Genomic DNA, 17,848 nt, shown 5'->3' on the forward strand with positions numbered 1-17,848 from the left:
ATAACACAAATTATATAAATACCTAAACCTTACATTAATCATCTAGTATATTTTGTAATGTTTCTTTTTTGTGCAAATACATTGCAATTACAACATACAAAAGTACAAAATAGTATTGTTGCTGTGAATGTTTTTTTTTAGAATGGGGGGGTGGGGTTATTTCAGTATTTTGCTATTTAAAACAAACCTCCCTGATTCTTTTCTTCAAAATTTTTTTGTAGGGGAAATTGGTTGAGTCTTTATGCATGGGGCATTCTGAAACAAATAAAAATATGGTTATAATTTGACACAAGTAAAATAAAAAGTTCAACAAACAATCAACTCTTGGTTTGGGTACGTTATGGTCACAACACTGAATAGCTTAATATAAATATGTTGCAATATGTGTAAAAGAAAATATTACAATATTTACATTTGTAGAATTCTAACCCAGCCTTTAAAAAAAACCAATGAGAAAGGCCATGTTCTTTTAGCTCTAAAAAGCTCTCATTATGTTAAAATAAAAAACAAAACAAATCCACACATACCTTTATTGTCTGCTTTCCTCTTTCTTTTTCTTTCTTTTCCTGAGGAAGATACTGGACCTGGACTGCCTAGCTCAGTGGACAGTTTAGAATAGGAAGAAAGAGTTGAGGCCGGTGGCAGAGAGGAGACCAGAGAAGAAGAAGGTAAAGGACTAGACTCAGAGAAGGTGAAAACAGGATGAGAAGCCAAGGAGGAAGATGCAGGAGGAAGAGTGTCAGACTCAGGGCTGAGCAGAGATGAAGACTCTGATGCTGGGTCTGCTGATGGAGTCTCTGCACACATAAAAATAAATAAATAAAAACTGCTGGAATACACTATACAACTTGTAGCCTCTGTTCTGGGCACAATAAACTAAAATACATGTGCCTACATTGCTTAGGAAACACATAACCAAATTAAAGCTGCAAGCAGCGATGAAAGGGCCCTCGCACCCGTGCCATCGTCACTCGTTGGCTTTAGGAAGACAGAGCATGGTTGGGCAATGTGCATTTAAGGAGGTATACAGTATATAGTAGTTGCTAGCATGTTTAGTATGTTTTTAGCATGCTTAGTACACAATAGGTATGTGGTTAGTACTGCATTACTGTGTTAACCAGTTCAGTTTCTGTTGGCAGTAGGTGGGGTTATATATCTAAATATTGCTTTGTAGATGTGTTCAGTGCAGGACTTTTATCAAGTATGTGAAGTTTGGGGCAGATTGGATATTGTATGTTTGAGTTACAGCAAATTCATATTTAATTGTAGTAATAGTATGGTTTAGTACTTATAGTGTTTACTAGTATGTTTTAGCATGTTTCTAGTATGTTGGTAGGATGTTAAGCACCTACTGGCATTTTTTTTATATGTTATTAGGAGTCCACAACAGTGTTTAACATGTCACTTCCTGTTGCCAGCAGGTGGCGCTTTGACTGTAACTGAATATGAGCATTGTCATGTGTTCAAGACAGAACGCTTATCAAAAGTGTGAAGTTTGGCGCAGATTGGACATTGCCTTCTTGAGTAACAACAACATCCTGTTTCATTATATTAGCATGCTTTAGCACTTAGCTTAGTATTGCTAGCATGTTTTAACATGTTTCTAGCATGTTTAGAAGTCAATGGTATTTTTAACATGTTGCTAGAACGGCATCAACGTGTTAAACATGACACTTCCTGTTACCAGTAGGTGGCGCTATTACTATAACTGAATATTCTCATGTAGATGTGTTCAGGCCATGACTCTTATCAAACGTGTGAAGTTTGGGGCAGACTGGACATTCCGTGCCTGTGTTACAGCAAATTCCTATTTAATTGCAGTATTAGCATGCTTTAGCACTAAGCTAAGTGTTTGCTAGCATGTTTTAACATGTTTCTAGTATGTTGTTAGCATGTTTAGCACATGCTGGAACTTTTTTATATGTTATTAGGAGTCCACAACAGTGTTTAACATGTCACTTCCTGTTGCCAGCAGGTGGCGCTATGACTGTAACTGAATATGAGCATGGTCATGTGTTCAGGACAGAACGCTTATCAAAAGAGTGAAGTTTGGCGCAGATTGGACATTGCCTTCTTGAGTAACAACAACATCCTGTTTCATTGAATTAACATGCTTTAGCACTTAGCTAAGTTTTGCTAGCATGTTTTAACATGTTTCTAGCATGTTTAGAAGTCAATGGCATTTTTAACATGTTGCTAGAACGGCATCAACGTGTTAAACATGACACTTCCTGTTACCAGTAGGTGGCGCTATTACTATAACTGAATATTCTCATGTAGATGTGTTCAGGCCATGACTCTTATCAAACGTGTGACGTTTGGGGCAGACTGGACATTCCGTGCCTGTGTTTCAGCAAATTCCTATTTAATTGCAGTATTAGCATGCTTTAGCACTAAGCTAAGTGTTTGCTAGCATGTTTTAACATGTTTCTAGTATGTTGTTAGCATGTTTAGCACATGCTGGAACTTTTTTATATGTTATTAGGAGTCCACAACAGTGTTTAACATGTCACTTCCTGTTGCCAGCAGGTGGCGCTATGACTGTAACTGAATATGAGCATGGTCATGTGTTCAGGACAGAACGCTTATCAAAAGTGTGAAGTTTGGCGCAGATTGGACATTGCCTTCTTGAATAACAACAACATCCTGTTTCATTGAATTAACATGCTTTAGCACTTAGCTAAGTTTTGCTAGCATGTTTTAACATGTTTCTAGCATGTTTAGAAGTCAATGGCATTTTTAACATGTTGCTAGAACGGCATCAACGTGTTAAACATGACACTTCCTGTTACCAGTAGGTGGCGCTATTACTATAACTGAATATTCTCATGTAGATGTGTTCAGGCCATGACTCTTATCAAACGTGTGACGTTTGGGGCAGATTGGACATTCCGTGCCTGAGTTACAGCAAATTCCTATTTAATTGCAGTAATAGCATGCTTTAGCAATTAGCTAAGTGTTTGCTAGCATGTTTTAACATGTGTCTAGTATGTTGTTAGCATGCTTAGCACTTGCTGGCACTTTTTTATATGTTATCAGGAGTTCACAACAGTGTTAAACATGTCACTTCCTGTTGCCAGCAGGTGGCGCTATGACTGTAACTGAATATGAGCATGGTCATGTGTTCAGGACAGAACGCTTATCAAACGTGTGAAGTTTGGGGCAGATTGGACATTCCATGCCTGAGTTTCAGCAACTTCCTGTTTCATGGCGAAACATCGAAATTTGTCAGGCCGCCGAGGACCCGCCCTTCGACGAAAACTCAAGATCTTCGCAATTTAACGTCGCAAAGGCCTTAAGATTACACTCACCAAATTTGAAGATGATCAGATTAAAACTGTAGGAGGAGTTCGTTAAAGTACGAGGCATGAAAATGGCAAAAACTGCACAAAAATCTGAGAGGAAGTTGAAAATGGCTGACTTCCTGTTGTGTTTAGGGCTACGCTCCAAGAGACTTTTTTGTAGGTATTAGGTCCTTACATGTATGTACCGAATTTCATAAACGTACGTGGAACATAGCGGGAGGCGCACTCCGTTGAACTTTTATAGGTGGCGCTATCGAGCCATTTTGCCCCGCCCAATTCTGAAACCTATATCAGATGTAAATTTTCGCCAGTTCTGACGCGTGTGCAAAGTTTCGTGAGTTTTCGAGCATGTTTAGGCCCTCAAAAATGTGATTAAATGCGGAGAAGAATAATAATAATAAACAGAGCAATTCCAAGAGGGTCCTCACACCATCGGTGCTCGGGCCCTAATAAAACAACATGGGCCGGTTTCACATACAGGGCTTATATTAAGCCAGGTTTAAGCCTTTCACCATGTCCTAACCAGACGCGATGCGATAAGATTCCAGCGACAAGCAACTTGCCTGTCCACACCAAAAGCGACGCGACTGCGAGATGCGTCAAAATCAATCAAAACCCACAGCCAATCAGAACAGCATGTAGGCGGGGCCGGGCTCTCGCTGCAAATGCATAGCACCAGGGTAAAGACTAATCTTGACGGCATTCGCAAGAAAATGTAACCTGTGTGTGTTACACAGGTTATGTGAAGTAGCCTACATAATGAAATGTACACTTATTACACCATTTAAACATTATTTAAAATACATAATGAATCACTAAAACAATATTTGTCCAATAATAGACTTGTTTGTTCACAGTTTGAATGTTCTTGTTTCCCCATTCGTTTAATTTCAAGATCTGATGTGAATTCTCCATTGTTGCTTTTACAGCTACAAAGCTGGAGCACTGAATGATATTCAGAGTCACATTACACGCTTTTAACATTAAGTAAAGCACATAAACAGTATGTTTAAAGATTATCATTGCCACACTTTGTGTTTGTTGTTCCAGCGCGGCGTCACAGAAAAAGAGAAACCGTTTCTAAAATAGAATCGTCACATGCTGTCGTTGCGGCTGGTTAGGACAAAAAAAATTATTAATATGGAAGATAACCTTTTATCTCCTGTCGCGGTGTTGATCGCATGTACTAAAGACACGGTGTTTGTTCAATTAGGACATTTAAGTAACTTTAATAAATGTGCCCTATGGCAGCTGAAACATGCATTATAGTCTGGAACTAGCTTAAGCCTTGTTTGTGAAACAGGGAAAGTGTTTGATAATCATAGCCTGAAGCTAAAAAATAAATACAAATAAAAGTCTGGCCATCATACACTACATTATTTCCTGTGAAATGTTACTGCCCAGAATGTGTAGGCTGGCTCTGACTTCTAGCAACTAGCATCAATTTCTGAATTGAGGCAAAAATATGGGTAAAATTCATGTAGTGTATTCCAGCCTTAAGCTGCACAAAGACATACATGGTGTGAAATTGTAAAACCAATACACCATTACACCACCATGTACAGATACAGTTCATACAATGTGCTCACCTTAACAATATAGTTTACTATAGTATAGTATGTAGTAATCTATGGAAATAAATTGTAGAATTAAACAAAATATATTTAATGTATTTTGTTGTTTTCAAGGATGAAACATTTATGATTTTATGAGTGTAATGAGTGTCACTCTTAGGGTCTGCATTTGGACAGATATTATTATTTGGTGGGTGACAGGTGCAAAAAAAATAGTTTGCTGTACAAGAACATGTTAGTTAAATTGAATGAAACATTTTACCATTACCGGTAAGCAGAGATGGGGAATCTGATGCTAGGTCTGCTGATGTGTTAAACTCTCTCCCGTGCTGCTTGGTGCTTTTATAGCCACTGTTGGATAAAAGAAACTGTGATGTGGACATGAGAGTAATAATAATTAAATAATAATTCAGCAAAAATAAATAAATAATAAAATAAAGTGTTATTATGGTTTTATTATTTTATTTATTTGTTATTACGTTTAAGTCCACATATGGGTTGTTTTTATTAATGTAATATCAATTTAACATTATCAAAATAATACCCTGCTCAAGTTTTATTATGTAATTTCCCCTATGTAAAAACATTGGAAGTATTGTTTTTATATGCAATTTTTAAAACCTAAGGTGAGAAAAAAATAATAATAATCATAATAATATATATATAATTGAGGATGCACTAATAAGCAATTAAATATGTGAAAATTCTGCATGCATTGCGCATTTGTGTTTATTACCATTAAGAAGACTTTCATACAACCTCTTTATGGTAAGAAAAGCATCCTGAGTTTCTTCTGTATCCATCTTCCAAGGACAGAAGCACTCAGCAGAAAAACCATTTGAGGTTCTCCTGGCAAGGAGAAGGAGTGGGAACCTCTCTAAAAGCTCCCACTTGTGGAGCTGGAATAAAATTGAGACAGAATTATAAAACTAATAAGGGGGAGAGGGAGAGATGGAGGGAGAGAGAGAGAGAGAGAGAGAGAGAGAGAGAGAGAGAGAGAGAGAGAGAGAGAGAGAACTTCTTTATCAGACCTGAGTACAATGGAAACAAACAGATGTTACACCTAAGTCCTTATGCACTGAAAAAATAATTGTTGAAGCTTTTGTATATAAATATAACAATGACATGTGTGTATAAGCTAAATATCAGGGATTATTTACAGTACTTACTATTTTATGACTAACATCTGAAAGATAAACCTACCAGTAGATTTGTTGCATCATAAACTTTGTTCACACTGCAGTTTTTTTTTTGCCGGTCAATCCATTCTTGGGAAAGCTGTTCCTTTTTTTTCTCAAGCTTTTGCTTATATGGCTGCTTGGCACTACAGTGTTGACATGTTTTGCTTGCAACTCCAATTTTTGTACTGCATATGTAGCAATCCTTTAGAGTAGGCATCTGTAAAAAGAAACATGAATGATATGTGTTATGAGGGGATAATAAAAAAAAAAATTTCACCCTTTGTTGACAAGTCACAGTCTCCAAAAATATTGTTACCACAGTGACTTAACTTTCAAAACATTTAAAGAAAACTGAAACAGTATAATGCTACTCAGAACCTGGTTTTAAAAATTGTTTTATCAACTTAAAGGCGACATGAAATCAAAATATACCCGATTTACTTTGCTGGTGCATATTACTAGTCTTGAGGTGAACAATTAATTTATGCAAGTATATACACAGAAAAAAAATATGTTTGCCGTGGTAATCTTTCATCAAAATCTGAAAAGTTACTTTTGGTCTGGAATGGCGTTCCTTCTCTGATGATGTAGGTTTAACGGCTTGGGTTGGGAAACGCCTAACCACTCCCCTCAAACCGTTAGTCTGCTATGAGCAGAGATGGAGAAGAGGAGCGCTAGAGTAAAACCCTGCCCTCTGTTCAATATTCCCTTTCACATGCAACTTCCAGTTCACAGGGACTTTTTTTTATTTTTTTTTTATTTGTATTTGTATTTGTGGTAGACTATTATTGAAAGCATCAGAAGAAGGCTATAAAAGAGGTTTTAGATCAAATGTCATAATACATAGTTATAGACTGTTGTTGACTTCTAAAACAGATATGAATGACACGTGAGGTATGTAGTATAACAGATCATAAAAACACGGACACATAGACACTAGTGATGCGCGGGTCGTTGGGTTGGGGCGGGTCATTAAAAACAAAATAAAATAAAAATCCATATGTTGCATGCAATGTCCAGCCTATATTAAATATTTGGGAATATCAATCTAATCATATTTTAGTAGGTTATTTGATATGGCCGTAGCAATGCAACTTGCGTGATTTCCCCAAACCTTTGGCGTCACGTGACACAGCTCGCGCAAAGCAGCTCCCGCCGCCAGCCACAACAACAAAGACGGAGAAATAAAAGTGAAGATGGAAGATGAGGTGCGGGAGAAATTGAGGTCGGGATTTTACATAATTAAAAGAAAAAAAGGTGAATGATGAATTAGAATGAATACAAACGCTGCTTTGTAAATATTGAAAATGTTTAAATCATTATCTTATTAATATGACCTGATTTATGGTTCATATTCAGAATCGTCTGTTATTGCCAGTTTACAGGGCGATGTTTCCAAGCACTTTAAGGCTGAAATAAAGGCTGTTTTCATTTACATTACTATGCCTAGTAGGCTATGTCTATTTAATGGTCGCGGGTGCGGGCGGGGCGGGTTGTAAAAATAGATACAGTGGTGCGGGGCGGGCTGGGGCGGGCCAAATAATTTCATAAAAGCGGGACCCGCGGGTTGTAAAAAAAGCCGACCCGCGCATCACTAATAGACACATGTAGCCTACTGGTGTCAGATGTTGCAAGAACTGGAATTAGCTAATGTTTTGGAAAGGTTGTAACAGCTTTAACTCTGTTACCTTAGCGGTTATATTTTTCCACACCATTAGGGGGCGCTAATCAGTAACTGTGCTAACTGTGTTTGGTAAATATAATATGATCATGCTTAAGTGGATAAAAATCAACATCAGATGACTTGGGTTAGTCACCTTTGCTGTCTGTCCTCTAGCCTTGTCCTCTAGCCTCTAGAATGTTTATTCTGTTCCTGGTTTTGCACCTGTATAAAAAAATAAGAGACAAATAGCACAATGTTACAATGAATATATTGGTCATACAGTTTATAATTCTGAAGAGCTAAGAAAGAGAAGAGAGTTTTTCACTAAACGTTAACAATGACTATAAAGATCTATTCTATTCACACACACACACACACACACACACACACACACACACATATATATATATACACACACACACACGTGTGGAAACAATTCCATTCTAGTTATTATCATACATAATTCCATTATTTTATTACAAATATTTATTTTATTTGAAATAACAACTATTACATCTATTTTATTTATTGTTAATTATTAGTTAGGCCTATGATTATATTTGCAGTATTTATTTATTAATTTCCACAATTGGATATTTCTGGAAAATATTATCTCAAATATGAATGTACGTCAATTAATAATTAACTGAAACGTAGGCCTAATTCACATGTTAAATACTTTAAAATAGTATTTGGATGATCGAGTCAGATTAACGAAATATGGAATGGACGTTTTAACAAAATGTGTGGACTTTTTACATGGTCCCTTACACACAACGTTTCCAATTTCCGAACGATTTCACACTAAATACTAACTTTAAAATGCATGTGATCTGGTCAAATGATTTGACCCTCATGTTCAAATAATGAGAAAAATAACGTCCCTTAATGATTTGACACGCGACGTATTAACGTCAGGCCTATTCAATCTTGAATAGACGATATAATTATGTCCAGTAACAATAATCCATCTCTTTTTAATAATGTTAAGTCGATAAATATGAATAAAAGCGAAGTTTAATGTCACCTGTGATGTTCACGCTGTAGGATAACTTTTCCATTTAACGTTAACTGTTAGGCTAACGTTACGTTAGATATTTCATTGTGTTTCTTATTTCATACGTTATTCTCAAGTAAAAACCTCTAACAAGTTAAAAAATCACCACAACGCAAGATGAAACAGCACAAGCGCCTTGCACATTATTTTGTTCAAAAATTATCATATTATCAAGGTTATTATCAATATAGCCTACCTGTATTAGCCACGGATTAGCCATCTCGTAGAAAACCCACAATGCATCAAGGCGACTCTGCGTGGCATATCTCCCGCCGCCTATAGGGGCACTATTTTAGGAAATGATGCAGTGGGTCGTATTTAAGGAAAGGTGCAAACGACCATTATGGTCGTATAAGTTGGAGGACTTGTTGGTTATTATATGAATGATAAACCACACACTGCTACAAATGAAAAGGTCATAAAATATTGACCTTATTGACCTGAATTAACTGTCACTCCTATTAAACTTTCAATAGCCATCCTCTGCAACACAGATGTGCTAACTTTCTTTGGGCAGCCAAAACCTCTACCTCTAAATACAAATTACACTCTTGTGTAATGGGATTAGTCAGATTTATCTTTACTTTACAGATAAATAAACTGTCATTGTAAAACAGTTTGGAGAGTCTGCACAACAATATTTGATCAGAATCTGTCAACCCAGCTGAACTGGTGCAGTAGGGGTCAGAAGACAGGCCTTAAATCATGGCCTATTCATCAGGTACTCCTGAGTAAGTCCTACAGTGTGTTGAAGCAACATTCTGTCACTATTCAACCCATATGTGGTGTCTGTATTTATATCAGTTGTTCTCTATTTATATACTGTCCTCACACTATTCTCAACCAAATGTCTTTTAATTTTTTTGTTATTTTGTAAAATGCTCTGACTTTTCTGAATGGTCTTTATAGAAACAATCAAACGAAGATATAGACTTTTGTGCTACTGTCTTATTTTTTCACCCTGTTGCTTTTTTTCTTCTTTTTTTTTTCTTTTTTGTAGGTGCTGTGTTAAGAAATCCTGCCCAACAAAATTCCACTGAGGCTGACGTAGAGATGACCGTGAGAAACTGGCTGCGGCTGAGCAGGGGCAGGAATGGGGGGCGGCAAAGGCGGGGCGAGCAAGCATCTTAAGTGAAATAATTGATTGGACTGATTTTTCTTTTAAACTGACTAACTATTTTGGAGGGAATTTCTTATTTTTGTTGTAGTTTTCTATGTGTGATTTTTGGAGTGTTAAAATAAATGTTTTGATACTGCTTTTGCAAAAACAAAGTAAAAAATAAATTTTCATCTCCTGTTATTTCTCCCGGGAAAACTCCTGAACTCCTGTCAGGATTACTAGAAAGTTACAGGCAGGTGATTTTTTCCGTTTTTTTTTCTAAACTCTGTAGGACAGTGGCCCTCCAGGACCGAAGTTGCCCATCCCTGATATATATATATATATATATATATATATATATATATATATATATATATATGTGTGTGTGTGTGTGTGTGTGTGTGTGTGTGTGTGTGTGTGTGTGTGTATAGGCAGATCATTATTTTTGTTGCACAGCAATGAGCTGTTACGTCAGGGGTTTTAAACATAAAAACAATAAATTAACAGTTGTTATATCGTAATATAATTACTGTGGCAACAAGTGAGAGATATTCTAGAAATGTACATATGGTCTTAATGAGGTGAATGAAGTCAAGATCCCAGCGGGAAAACTAGATCCTGCGCTTCATCGCGGCATCCGCCGTCCACCGGGAGATCCGCACCTTATCGCGGCCTCCGCCTTCCAACGGGTGATCCGCGCTTCATTGCGGCCTCCGTCAATCGGGAGATCCGCGCCTCATCGCGGCCTCCGGCAACCGGGAGATCCACGCCTCGTCGCGGCCTCCGCCGTCCACCGGGAGTTCCGCGCCTCATCGCGGCGTCCGCCGTCCACCGGGAGATCAGCGTCTCAACGCGGCCTCAACTGGGGGGATTCTACGCTTCATCGCCAAAGATCTGGGACCAGGGTGCGCCGTTAACTAGCGGCCTCCACTATTTACCGAGCTAGTTTCGGATCTCGAGCTAGCCATCAGGCTTGGGCTTTACCAGCAGCCACCAGGCCCAGGCTTCTTCACCAGCCAGGTAACCTACCTGGCTACTGTGTCAGGCAGTGGCCTCCACTTTCCACCAGGTGAGCCTCTCTTTGATTTTAGTAACAAAGTCATCATGCCTCCAAAAAAGAACCAAGCAACTGGTGAAGAAATGGAGTAGATAAATCTCTCTTTAAACTTTATGTCTGAAGAGATATCAAAGGTGGCTAAACAACAATCAATACTTATCGGCCTAATGGAGGAAGTGAAGGAACTTAAGATCAAACTCATTGAGAAAGATAAAAAAATTACTGTTCTAGAGAGACGTGTGGATGAACTGGAGCAGTATTCAAGATTGGAGGATGTCATTATGAGTGGGCTCAGCACCAGGCACCGCTCTTATGCTCGAATGGTAGCTGAAGAGGGTGACCAGGGTGGTGAGACACATGAAGAAACATATACGATTGAGCAACAAGTAGTACATTTTTTAGACTCTAAAAACATTGTTGTAGACAGTAAGATGATTTCAGCTTGTCACATGTTGCCCAGAAAAGATAAAGCAAAACCAGCAGCAATTGTTATCCGGTTCACGAGCAGGAAAGCAAAAACTGATCTACTTAGGCAAACAAAAAAACTGAGAGGGACAGCCGTGTATATAAATGAACATCTGACAAAGAAAAATTCTGAAATAGCTGGGAAAGCTAGGGCTCTTAGTCGACATGGACAAGGAATTGTCAAGTCAAGTCAAGTTTATTTGTATAGCGCTTTTCACAATACAGATTGCATCAAAGCAGCTTCACAGTATTAAATTAAAATAATACAACAAAGTTTGTTTCAAGAGGAATTTATTGATTGATAAAATTAAATTAAATATCCCCAAAATATCCCCAACTGAGCAAGCCAAAGGCAACAGTGGCAAGGAACCGAAAAACTCCATCAAGTGACCTAATGGTGTCCTAAAACTCCATCAGGTGCCTTAATGGAGAGAAAAAAAAAAACCTTGGGAGAACCCAGGCTCAGTCGGGGGCCAGTTCTCCTCTGGCATTGGATAGAGGCCGGATTGTAGTTTGAACTGTAGGATTATATGAATGCCTGGCTGAAGAGATGCGACTTTAATCTAGTTTTAAACTGGGAGAGCGAGTCTGAGCAACGAACAGTATCAGGAAGACTATTCCAGAGTTTTGGAGCCAAATGTGAAAATGCTCTCCCTCCTTTGGTGGTTCTGGATATCCTAGGTATGACCAAAAACCTTGAATTTAGTGATCTTAAAGAGCGTGATGGATTATAGGGCGATAGAAGATCCGTTAAATAGACTGGAGCTAAGCCGTTTAGGGCTTTATAAGTCAGTAGCAATACCTTGTAATTAATACGGAACTTTATAGGTAACCAATGCAGTGATGATAAAATCTGTGTTATATGATCATATTTTCTTGATCTCATAAGAACTCTAGCGGCGGCATTTTGGACTAACTGTAGCTTGTTTATTGAGGATGCAGGACAACCAGCTAATAAAGCATTACAGTAATCCAGTCTCGAGGTCATGAATGCATGAACTAACTTTTCTGCATCAGAAACTGATAGCATATTACGGAGCTTAGCAATGTTTCTAAGGTGGAAAAAGGCTGTTTTTGTAACATATGAAATATGATTTTCAAAAGACAGGTTGCAATCGAGTATAACACCCAGGTCTTTTACTGTAGAGGATAAAGTAACAGGACATCCTATGATGTTAAAATGTATTGTGGGCGGTTTTTTGAACCGATAAGTATTACCTCTGTCTTGTCTGGATTTAATAAAAGAAAATTACGCGTCATCCAATCTTTTATATCTTTAACACACTCTGTCAATTTGGAAAATGTAGCGTTTTCATCCGGCCGTGATGAAATATATATTTGAGTGTCATCAGCATAACAATGGAAACTAATTCCATGTTTCCTTATAATATTTCCAAGTGGCATCATATATATTGAAAATAACAGAGGGCCTAATACAGATCCCTGCGGCACTCCATAGTTTACTGGAGTTATGATCGATTTTTCTCCATTTAAATAGACAAAATGGTAGCGGTAAGATAGGTATGATTTGAACCAGCTTAGTGCTTGTCCTTGAACACCAGTATAATTTTGTAGTCGATCTAAGAGTATTGTGTGATCTATAGTATCGAACGCAGCACTAAGATCAAGTAAAACTAGTATTGAGATACAGCCTTGGTCAGAAGCTAAAAGTAAATCATTTGTGATTTTAACGAGCGCAGTTTCAGTGCTATGATGCGGTCTGAATCCAGACTGAAACTTTTCATAGATATCATTTTGTTGCAAGAAAGAGCCCAGTTGAGCGGACACCACTTTTTCTAATATTTTAGACATAAATGGAAGATTTGAAATGGGTCTATAATTTGCTAGATTATTATGATCTAATTGTGGTTTCTTAATGAGAGGTTTTATAACTGCCAGTTTAAATGTTCTTGGAACATGACCTAAAGATAAAGACGAGTTAATAATATTGAGGAGAGGCTCTTCCACTACAGGTAACACTTCTTTCAGTAGTTTAGTTGGTATAGGATCTAATAAACATGTTGTTGTTTTAGATGAAGTGATAAGTTTATTTAACTCTTTTTGTTCTATAGTTGTAAAGCACTGTAATTGTTCTTTCGGGGTGATAATTGAAGCTGAATTATAAGGCGCGATTGAAGATTGAACGTTTATAATTGTGGTTCTGATGCTTTCTATTTTCTCAGTGAAGAAGTTCATGATATCATTACTACTGAACTGTAACGGGATATTTTGTTCGGGTGACGTCTGTTTATTTGTTAGTCTAGCCACGGTGTTAAATAGAAACCTTGGATTGTTTTGGTTGTTTTCTATTAGTTTGCGGAGGTGCTCAGCCCTGGCAGCTTTTAGGGCCTTTTTATAACGTGACATACTGTCTTTCCACGCGATTCTAAAGACCTCTAAATTAGTTTGTTTCCATTTACGCTCTAAAATACGGGTTTCTCTCTTTAAAACATGCGTAGTATTGTTATACCATGGTGCTTTATTTTTCTCTCTGACCTTTTTTAATTTAATAGGTGCAACCACATCCAATGTTCTAGAGAGAATGGTGCTCATAGTGCTAGTTAGTTCTTCTAGTTCATCTGTTTGTTTGGGTTCAGGCAGCAGCTGAGACAGATTAGATAAGCAATTTGAGAAATTATCTATGGTGGATGGGAGGATTGTTCTGCCTGGTTGATAACGCGACGCCGCATGACATATTACAGCAGTACGTAATATGCAAGTTACCATGTAGTGATCAGTGACTTCATCACTTTGTGGAATGATATCTATATCGGTTGGATCGGTTCCATGTGATATAATTAAATCGAGTGTATGATTAAGACGATGAGTTGGTCCGGTGACGTTTTGCTTGACCCCAAATTAATTTAATAAATCTGTAAACGCAGCTCCTAACGCATCATTTGGATTATCTACGTGTATGTTAAAATCTCCAACAATTAATGCTTTATCGACATTGACTAATAGGTCTGAGAGAAAATCTGCAAACTCTTTTAGGAAATCAGCGTAAGGCCGTGGCGGTCTATATACGGTAGCCAAGGCTAGAGATAATAGGGATGTTTTTCTAACATCTAAGAGCGTAACATTTAGTACAAGTACTTCAAATGAAATAAACTTATAACCCGTTTTCTGAGTAACATTTAGAATATCTTTATAAATGGTTGCAACACCTCCGCCACGGCCAATCAGACGGGGCTCATGCTTATAACAGTATCCAGGAGGAGTAGACTCATTAATACCGAAATAATCATTTGGTTTAAGCCAGGTTTCAGTAAGGCAAAGTACATCGAAGCTATTATCTGTGAGTATTTCATTTACAATAACTGCCTTAGGTGTGAGTGATCTAATGTTTAGAAGACCTAGCTTTAGAAATAGTTTTTGTTTACTAATAGCAACATTTTCTGTTTTAATAACAATTAGATTTTTCCTAGATCCTGCATTAGATTTATTATTTGATCTCACTAAACGAGGAATAGACACGGTTTCTATGCAATGTTCTACACTAGTATTTATATCAGTTGAATTGGTGCAGCAGAGACTATGATTTGGACTTTTGGTTACTAGTCAAAGGGTATTTAACATTTTGGAGATGTTATCTGGCAGAAGATCCGCTCCGAATCTGCTTGGGTGTAAGCCATCAGCACGGAAAAGCCTAGGACGCTCCCAAAACAGATTCCAATTATTTACAAAGAGCAGTTTCTGCTCATTGCACCATGACATTAACCATTCATTTAGCGCAAATAATCTGCTGAACTTTTCATGCCCTAGTCGGTACGTGGGAAGCGGTCCTGACACAATGATCGTTGTTTCAGGCGATGTGCTGCGTACCGTATCGATTAGATTCCTGAAGTCTTTCTTCAGAATCTCCGTCTGGCGCAGCCTGATGTCGTTCACTCCCGCGTGCAGGACCACAGTTCCGACGCGCTCGTCACCGTTCAGGATCTCGGGAACGCGAGCAGCGATTTCAGAAACACGAGCACCAGGAAAGCAATGACTTTGCACCTTACTTTTACCTAACGTAGCGTGTACGTGCCGAACGATGGAATCGCCGATGATCACAGCATCGCGTTCTGTTTCGCGTAGAGGGGAAGAAGCGGTTTTGTGTGGATAACTCGAAAACCGGGAGGGTCGGAGAAAGTCTTGGTCTAAACCTGACTCGCGTCTTCCGCTGCGGAACCACCCAGGCTTCGTGGTGGCGTGTTGGAGCCGGAGTGAACGAGACCATGGCTGATTGCGACCGATGCTGAGGAACGCACGGAGTAGACGCGGTCGGAGTCAGCGGGTTAGTAACGTTAAACACTGATTTGTGTGCATCGGCGCGTGATGTTTCAAGAGCCAAACACCGGTCTCTCAGCTCGGCCTGTCTCAATAAAAGGTTGTGGATCTGTTTCTCAACAGCTTCCAGCTCAGACTGCAGTGCGTGAAGCTCAAATGTGTCCTCACCTGCACCAAGCGGTAGACTACTTACATCTGATATATTCGCCATTTTAACAGATGGACAGTGAGTTAGCAACAAAGCTACCAGTGATGCTATCAATATTAATACTAATTTATATTATAAGTTTGTGAGTGTGGAGAAGACGCGTTCAGCCGTGATCCACGGACGTAACCTTTAAGAGTATGCAGCGTTGGATCACTAATAGGCTTGAGACGCGTCTGCTCAACAGTCCGCGTTGTAACTATGAGGTTTTTTAGTGGTAGGGGTGTAGAGTAGACGCACGATAGGCGAAAAAAAGTGTTTGTTTATAAGTGAGTGTGGAGAAGACGCGTTCAGCCGTGATCCACGGACGTACCTTTAAGAGTATGCAGCGTTGGATCACTAATAGGCTTGAGACGCGTCTGCTCAACAGTCCGCGTTGTAACAATGAGGTTTGGTGTGGATAAAACAATTGTAAGGTGTGGATAAAACTACTTGGTACACCAGAAGAGGCAAAGGTCTTACTGATAAGAGATATTGAAGAGCTCGAAAAATTTAAATGATGTTACTCATAACGACTCACTGGGCGGATTTTTTTTGTTTTGTTCTTTTTTGTTGTTGTTGTTCTGTTTTCTCTTTTGGTTTTCCTTTTCTTTTGTTGTATATTAAACACACCTTATGTCCAGTACTCTAGATAAATATTCTTCTTCATCTGATGAAGAAGATAAGAATGTTAAACTACTTCTACTACTTCCATCATATCAACAATGAGTGTTCTTATTATCAGGAACATCAGTTAAATGGAATTATAACTACAGATCAGTCATTATCAATAATTCACATTAATAGCAGGAGTCTCTATGCCAACTTTGAGAATATTCAACAGTTTTTGAACCAATTTCAGACCCCATTTAGGATCATAGCCGGAGACATGGATTAGTGATGGAAAAGATGCAGACTTTGATCTAAATGGATATGAAATGTACATTCAAAACAGAAAGAGTAAAAATGGAGGAGGGGTAGCTCTGTATGTCGATAAGAACTTAAGAAGTAAGTTAATACCGAATATGACAACAACACTAGAAGGGGTGATGGAAGGTTTAACAATTGAGATTATAATGGAAAATAGAAGGAATATATTAGTAAGTTGCCTATATAGAGCACCGGGATCAGATATCGAAAATTTTAAAAACTGTGTAGAGAAGATGTTTACAAAATCTGTCCAAAAGGATATTTTTATTTGTGGAGACTTTAATATAGATCTTATGAAGTCCAAGCAACATAAACCAACTGAAGATTTCTTAGATATGATGTATAGTTTAACTCTGTTCCCAAAAATCACAAGACCAACGAGAATTACAACACATTGTGCAACCTTAATAGACAACATATTTACTAATAATATTGAACTCAATATGGTTAGTGGCATACTAGTAAATGATATTAGTGATCACTTGCCTGTATTTGTATATTTTCAGGTAAATAATGGGATTAATGAGAGTAAAGACCAAAGAAAACCAGGTAAAGTCATTTATAAGAGATTACGAACAGAAGAAACAATCACTGCTCTAAGAAATGACTTGATGTCACAAGATTGGAATATTGTCTATAGAGAGGAAGATGTTGACATGGCATATAATACATTTATTGAAATATTTAAATCATTATATAATAAAAGCTGTCCAATTAAGGTAATTAACAAAAGTTATAAATATAAAAAATGTCCATGGCTAAGTAAGGGATTACAAAATGCTTGTAAAAAGAAAAATCATCTTTATAGAAGATTTATTAAATTAAAAACTAAAGAATCAGAAAATAGATATAAAACCTATAAAAACAAATGAACTGAAATAGTAAGAGCTAGTAAAAAAATGTATTATAGGAAAATGTTAGATGAAAATAAAAATGGTATAAGAGGTGTCTGGGACATATTAAACAAGCTAAGAAAAGGTGGAACAAAGAAAATTATATATCCAGAATATTTTATTGATAACCATGATAATAATTATGATATGAACAACGTAGTTAATAGA

General features: G+C 37.8%; 1 protein-coding gene and 1 long non-coding RNA gene across 3 annotated transcripts in view; one reads left to right on the top strand and one right to left on the bottom strand.

Moving 5' to 3' along the window:
* The window catches only part of LOC309492727, a 10,359-nt gene extending 1,209 nt beyond the window's left edge, over positions 1-9,150 (bottom strand). Inside the window, exons 1-7 of one of the 2 annotated variants that reach the window (XR_014203672.1) lie at positions 8,977-9,150; positions 7,878-7,945; positions 6,083-6,277; positions 5,616-5,778; positions 5,148-5,230; positions 528-797; positions 188-255 (exon numbers count right to left, since the gene is read on the bottom strand). This is a non-coding gene — a long non-coding RNA (uncharacterized lncRNA). The remainder of the gene's footprint in view (positions 1-187; positions 256-527; positions 798-5,147; positions 5,231-5,615; positions 5,779-6,082; positions 6,278-7,877; positions 7,946-8,976) is intronic. The other variant, XR_014203671.1, reaches the window with a different exon arrangement.
* The window catches only part of LOC309477270 (uncharacterized protein), a gene marked incomplete at its 5' end in the record, with an annotated part of 53,621 nt that overhangs the window by 24,776 nt on the left and 10,997 nt on the right, over positions 1-17,848 (top strand). The gene's annotated exons all lie outside the window — the stretch shown is intronic.

The sequence above is a fragment of the Leuciscus leuciscus genome (assembly GCF_965113295.1).
Source record: "Leuciscus leuciscus genome assembly, chromosome: 1".
In the NCBI taxonomy this organism is placed as follows: Eukaryota; Metazoa; Chordata; class Actinopteri; order Cypriniformes; family Leuciscidae; genus Leuciscus; species Leuciscus leuciscus.